Here is a 7,448-nt window from a genome sequence, read left to right as displayed (position 1 = left end):
CGGAATACAAGTCGCCTAACTACGGTACAAAGTCTTGCCGTGTACGTCAAGGATCCGCCTTCCTCCAAGTACGTGCTGGATCCGGATACTTCATGGGCCGTCACGGATCCGGCCTCCTTCGTAGGTCGGTAGAGATCCGGCTTCCTGTTCCTGGGCTGGACTTCATCCTTCAGGATCTACAGCAACTGGGCCGCCCGATGGGCCACATGCCTCATCACCAACTGTGGGCCACCCGGGCTTGCCGGATCTAGGCCATGCCGTTGATATACCCATAAAGTATACCCACAACATCTACGGCCCCGCCGCGCCCGGGCCGGGACGCGCGCCGATGACGCCGGAGCGAAGGGCCATCTCGGTCCGCACGAGGAGGTGAAGACGGTTTCAGTTCGGCACGGTAGCTCGCCGTCGCCGGTGCGGTGGCGGGTTCGAGTGGATTGATGCGGAAATCCAGGATTGCTGAAATTTTTGTACAGTTAGGAAGTGAGGGTAGTAGCATTGTGACATTGTCGATTGATGAAGAGCATGATATTGCCTGTGTTTGTCGCATTTCAACTGGTTCATCACATTTGGCCGGAGCTCAGAGCCAAGGTGATCGGCGACGTACGGCTTGTGTTGCCGGCGATCCATCGCCCATGCACGCCGTCGTGCTGGTCACCTGGCGCCGACTCTGGACCACAGTTTACGGCTTACCAAATCTGGCTCGACAAACTGTCCTGATCGATCTGACACCCCCGGCTGCCTTGAGTTGTCCAACTGCTGCCGGTCCTTCTTTTTCTTTCCTGGCGAGCTGGTCCGCCCATTACCAGGACGACACATCTCGAGCCAAATCAAAGAAAAGCTTTGACGCAATAGAATGCATGGTGATTTCAAGCAGTAGCCTTGATTTTGCGTAGTAGGAGAAACGCATGAATGTGATAGGATTGCATGTGAAACTGGGTGTTTCATTAGCAAGAATAGGAAAAACACAAAACAAAAGGAGAGGCACAGGGCTTGGCAGGCCCCGTTCGTAGATTAGTTTGGTTCACCTTTGTGGCCCTTAGTTGTCTCTCTGGAACATTAGGAATAAACTAACTATCGAAGGAAAACTGATTGGTAACTTGGCTGACGCTTTCTACCATATGTTGATTCACATGCAGTCATGGAGGGTTCTAGTCAGACAAAGGGGCATGTCGCTTCTGGACGCTGCGCGGGATGAGGTCGGGAGGCTACACGCGAGGACTGGGACTGAAGATTAGCTTGCTTATTCGACCCGCTTTGAGGGTTTTGTATCCTATCTGCGTGTTGCTACTACTAGGGAGCAGATTTGAGACTTCGTGTGGGTTCTTGTGTATGTTCGAGTTGTTTCTTGTATGGTACTGACCATGTATGGTGGGTGCTGCTTTACCAGGCCATGTGGCCTTCTCTTTTAAAAACCTTGTGTTCCAACCTTAAACGTTCCAAAATCATTCATCCAAACATTGGTCCAACTTTAGGATGGTGGTGTTGCATCTCGAGGTTTTTAAAAACTTGGGAAAAAAATCCAAGATAGCGTGAAATACAATAACCTGCAAATTTCATCAAAATAAGTATTTCACAAAAAATTATATCTTGTACTCCATCTATTCAGTAAATATAATGTGTTATTACAACTAATATGTGTATATTGGCTGTAGTAACATCTTATGTTATGCAACATATTTAAGGGTATTTTGCCCTTGACCATTGTTTTGGTTAATGATGATACCGAAGCTAGAGATAGATTAATGTTACCTACAAGTGTTATGCCCTAGGTTTTAGTTTGTAGTTGCTGATGGAAGATGGTTGGAGACCCCCATTCATTAAAGCAAAGTGTGAGAGCTTTCCATTTATGCCGCTTATATTTATGTTTGAGATAAACAGGAAACACCGTGATATTAAGAGGGGTGATCTCGATGAGCTTCATGGGGAGGTTAACCAGAGCCAAAAAAAACACATATCCTACCAACATATATCACCATCACACAAATATATGAGAGTTTAGCACATTGGGGAAGTACTGGTTTGGGAAGTTCATTTGCGTGACATGTGCCGGTCTGTGTGTGTAGGTCTAACAAACCTCCACACCGATAGGATCGGTGGCTCCTGTTTGCACCAAAGGTATGGAACAACCATGCATGTCGGCCAGTCTAGGTTGCAGCACCAATACACTAACCTAGCCGGTCCGTTGCCCGGTCGACTGGCCCAGGCACCGACATTGTCGGTCCTAGAGTCGATTCCACCGAGAGGGGTGCATGGAATTCTTCAAAAGGCTTGTTTTCTCCCTTGGTCTATAAAAGCTCCTTCTTCCTCTGTGAGGAGGTCAAGTCAACCATTCATATCAGAACCTTGAAGGTCTCTCGGCCCCCACTATTACTGAAACACAAAAGCTCGCACATTTCACCCAACCAAATACAAATATCTTTGGTAAAAAGCAAAAGAAAGTCATGGACTATAATCTCACCAAGCCATATTTCGTACCCTTTATTGCATCGAGCTAACTCGTTACTCTTAGATTTTTGTGAAACCCTAGGTGGTTAGGGTCTACGACGGCTTATGGCCTGTGATTTACCCCGTGGAAAGTTCGTGAGCGTTTTGAGGCTACCTCAAAGGCCTAGCACTAGTGATTGATCTCCTACTTCGTGGAGGAGACCCACGGAGAAAAGTTGAGCCTTTGTGGTGCTTGAGAATTGTTCGTCGCACATCGGGCTTACATCTTCATCTCTAGCATGCCTCGGATATTTATATCATAGCTCTTTACTAGTGTCGTTTAATGTATGATAGCACTCCTACTTGAAGTACTTGTATCATCATATAGGTTGGCTCACCTATTTTGCATTAGGCCACTTCATCTATCCGCATAGCCTATTTTTTAAGAGACTAAAATAAATTTTGTATAATCAATTCACCCTCTCCTCTAGCTTACCATATCTACCCTTTCAACTAGAAACCTCTATCAAGATATTTTTTAGATCATGCATTTTAAGATAGTCAAGGAAACTGAAATAGAAGTGAAAAAACATATAGACAATTCATATAGGTGGCATAGTTTAATATTTAAATACATGCAATTTATGTTTTATATTAGAAATATTTAGATCTAGTTAAGATGATTCTGTCAAATAAATATTATTTTGCTGGAAAACAGATGTTGGATTGGTTTGATCTTATATTTAATTCTTAAGAAACAACTCACATATCCCGGATCATAGCTAAAAAATAGTTGTTGCGGTCAGAAACCCACCGGCGAGCAGCGACGGGCAACACAGTAGAGCCGGGAGGCTCCCAGGACTGCGGCTGGCCCTGGTCCCTCGAGCGACGGCCCGCAAAGCCTCGGCACGCACGTCCGATGCTGGTGCAAGGGCGTGCCACCTGACCTATACCTGGTCAGGAAGGTGATGGATTTTCTTCGCTTAGTTTCCTGCATGGCATACACGTAAATATTAAATACGAGCCTCGATCGGCTCTCAGGTTGTCCTGTGAATCGGCTCAATGTGCCGATCCACCCATGATCCGTATGAGGTATACGATCACATGGTGGTCCTGCTTGATCAATATAAGGCTAAAACGACCTACGACGATTTAGGGTTTTCACCACATAATCGGAACATCCTACGCGTGATTGAGCCTGGCCTCCACGCACGGTGATAATAAACCGACCCTAGACAAGGCCTAAAAACCAACATGAAGTTGATCCCCGGAACATCTTATCTAGGGCTAGCAAACTACACCCTACGTGCCACTGGATCCTTCAACCCGTTTGCAAGGCCTAACTATGCAGATATTAAACTAATCCTTGAAGAACAAGGAGCAATCATAACGGATCGGATCTACTAAATAATGATCAAGCGAGGTGCCTCCCTCACACCTAAGATAGGTGTAAGGGCGGCTAGACGTCTAAGGGTTGCATGGACAAAAGCATGTGACACGATGAAACAATGCTAACCCTAACACATCTATGATAACTACGTTGCACGCCATCAACAAGGCTTCAGCACGAGCAACGCATGAACAACGAATAAACGTGTACTTCCTAGATCGCAAGATGCGATCTAGGCAGCATGATGCTTACCCGGAAGAAACCCTCGAAACAAGGGGTTGGCGATGCGCCTAGATTGGTTTGTGATGAACGTGATTGTTGTTTTTCTCAATAACCCTAGATACATATTTATAGTCCGTAGACTTTCTAACGTGGGAATAATCCCAACCGTGCACGAGCCAAATTCTATCTAACCGACACGTATCCTACTATATTTACAGATACACGGGCAAACTAGCCCAAACTTTGTATACAAGGCCGATTCATGTATATCTTCCATGTATATTCTTCAAGCCCATCTTAATCGCGGCCCACCTCTGATTCGGTCAAATTATGGTGATAACACATGCCCCCCTGGTTTTGGAAATGACAATTCCAAAATCACTCTGTTTTTTCTTCGTCGGGTCATGTGTGGCAGAGCAGAACCGTCGCAGTACCCATCATCATGATGCCTTGCCTCCTCAACTTCTCCGCGTGACCTGGCAAATTTTTTTTTCTTTGGGCACCACTTCCTCGGAAACTGATGTGGCACTGAATCTCCACTATATCCCCTTTTATTTAACCGCATCGAGCAGTTTGCTTCTTCATCCCCTTGCTCTGTTCTGGCCATCGGCACCAGAAAACCCCAATCTCAGAGCAATGTCTTCCTCCTCTTCCTCCTCCGCCTTGTCGGATCTCTCCTCCCAGACCTTCTCCTCCTCCTCCTCCTCCCGCGAACCCACGCCAGAGTGGGATCCGGTGGCGGCTCGGATGGCGGCGCACGGCGAGCACGCCCCGGAGGAGTGGGACCGGGAGGACCACGCCTCCTCCGTCCGGTCCGAGGACGACAAGTCCTTGACCGGCGGAGATGAAGACCTCCGGTTCCTCGCCGATGGGGAACTGGAATCGGAGAGCGAGGACGACTCGTTCTCCTGGGACGATTACACCTCCTCCGAGGAAGAGGAGGAGGAAGACGACGACGACGACTCCCTCGAGGGTTACCCGCCGGCGAAGCGCCTCCGCACCTGGTGGGACGACGACGACAGCGACGATGACGAGGAGGACGAGGCTCCCGTAGAGGGCTACGTGAGCAGCGACGAGGAGCCCGCCGGCAGCAGCGCCGACGAGAGCTCCGAGGACGACGAGGGCAGCGATGGCCCGTAGACTAGGATCTACTAGTATAGGCCTAGTAGTAGTAGCAGATTGGTCAATAGACATTTCTTTTGTTCTTCCTCCCTTGAGCAATCGGCTCTTTCTTTGTAAGAAATCATATTATTAATGAAGAAAATATTCCCCTATTAATTTTGCTTTCTTGTCAATTTTGCCGATTGTCGAACGAAGTTGCTGTACAAAGAGCCGATGGCAGGGCATCGGCTTGCACTTGAGGCTAAACAGTTGCCTATTCACACGGTCAAACAGGTCCAGTCCATGTCCAAACCATCCTCCAACCTCAAACACGCAGACTCAACTCCTCAGCAAATCCACTGGGAGATTCATCTCAGATATCATGTTCTCTGGTCTGAAACCGATCTGTTAACCTGCTCAATTGAGCTTGTTCCTATAGAGTCGACAGCAATGCATCGGCTGTACCAGTATACTGTTGTCTTCGCATATTTTCTCAAGTCGATGTCTGTGCATCGGCTGTGATTTGTATGTACATTTTTGTTTTTTACTGGCCGATTTAAAATCGGCCCCCATATCTCACTGCCCATCATCCCACATGCTTGGGAAATACTTCTTGAGATGCTGGCCATTGACGGCCACTGGGAACTTCACACCATCCAACTGTTCAAGCATGTAGGCATTGCCCTTTAAGACCTGGATGACTTTGTAAGGACCGTGCCAATTAGGAGACCATTTGCCATATGCTTTATCCTTGGTTCCTAGTGGTAACACGGCTTCCCATACTAAATCACCAACTTGAAACTCCTTTGGTCTCACCTTCTTATTGTATGCACGAGCTACCCTGGCTTTGTTCTCTTTAATCTTCTCCAACGACCAAAGTCTAAGTTCCGTTGCATCCTCAATAGTGTCACTCATCGGGGCTGCATATTCTTCAGTGTCGAGGTCATTACGAAACGTGACACGTCTCGATCCAGCCGTAATTTCCCAAGGTAATACGGCTTCCTGCCCATAGACAAGCTGGTATGGCGAAGTCTTTATAGCTCCATGGCATGACATGCGATAGGCCCACAAAGCTTCTGACAATGTCTCATGCCACACCCTAGGGTTCTCGTCAATCTTCCTCTTAATCAGCTTGATCAGGCTTTGATTGGATGCTTCGGCTTGCCCGTTGGCTTGAGCATAGTATGGAGATGATCGGATCAGCTTAATCCCCATGTCATCGCAAAACTTTCTGAATTCTTTAGAAACAAAAACCGAACCTCCATCGGTCGTGATGGTTTGGGGAATCCCGAACCTATGAATGACATGTTCTTTGACAAATTGGATCACATCTTCCGATTTTACCTTCTTCATAGGAACGGCCTCCACCCATTTGGTGAAATAATCTGTAATGGCCAGAATCCACTCGTGGCCTTTGCTCGATGCAGGATGGATTTTGCCGATCATATCCATGCCCCAACCTCGAAATGGCCAAGGCTTGATGATGGGGTTCATCGCTGATGCGGGTACCATCTGAATTTTTCCGAACATCTGACACGCTTGGCATCCCTTGTAGTACTTGAAGCAGTCCTCAAGCATGGTGGGCCAATAAAACCCTGATCGCCTAATTAACCACTTCATCTTATGAGCCGATTGGTGAGTTCCACGAGCGCCTTCATGCACCTCATGTAAGAGCCGATTAGACTCGATTGGTCCCAGGCATTTGAGTAGTAACCCTTCCAACGTCCTGTAGAACATGTCATCTCCTATAAGGACATATTTCATAGCCTTGTACCTTATCCGTTTAGGTGCCCCCCGAGCAGAATCCTTCAAGTAATTGAAGATATCGGCTCTCCAGTCATCCTGTTCCAGGAACTGCACCTGAACTTCAGACCCGTCTGGTATGTACTTGTATCCTGACGCCATCTGTGCGAGATCATTGGCGTCGGTATTCTGAGACCTTGGGACCCAATTGAAATTGATGTACCGAAAATGTGTTATCAGCTCACGACATTCCATCCAATATGGAAAGAGTGACTCACTCTCGCACTTGTATTCGTCCGTGAGCTGGGAGATCACCAACTTCGAGTCTCCAAAAAGCTCCACCGCCTCTGCCCCGGCTTCCAAAAGCAACTCCATTCCCTTGCGCACTGCCTCATACTCAGCGACATTGTTGGTGCAAGGGGTAGATAGCTGATACGTCTCCGACGTATCGATAATTTCTTATGTTCCATGCCACATTATTGATGATATCTACATGTTTTGTACACATTATATGTCATATTTATGCGTTTTCCGGAACTAACCTATTGACGAGATGCCGAAAGGCCGA

General features: G+C 47.3%; 1 pseudogene; it reads left to right on the top strand.

Annotated features, from left to right (window-relative positions):
• LOC124695224 overlaps positions 1–546 on the top strand; it is a 15,443-nt pseudogene extending 14,897 nt beyond the window's left edge.
• Positions 547–7,448: the final 6,902 nt, after the last annotated feature.

This window comes from Lolium rigidum, chromosome 3 (genome assembly GCF_022539505.1).
Source record: "Lolium rigidum isolate FL_2022 chromosome 3, APGP_CSIRO_Lrig_0.1, whole genome shotgun sequence".
NCBI classification, from domain to species: Eukaryota; Viridiplantae; Streptophyta; class Magnoliopsida; order Poales; family Poaceae; genus Lolium; species Lolium rigidum.
This window is presented reverse-complemented; position numbering and strand designations above follow the sequence as displayed.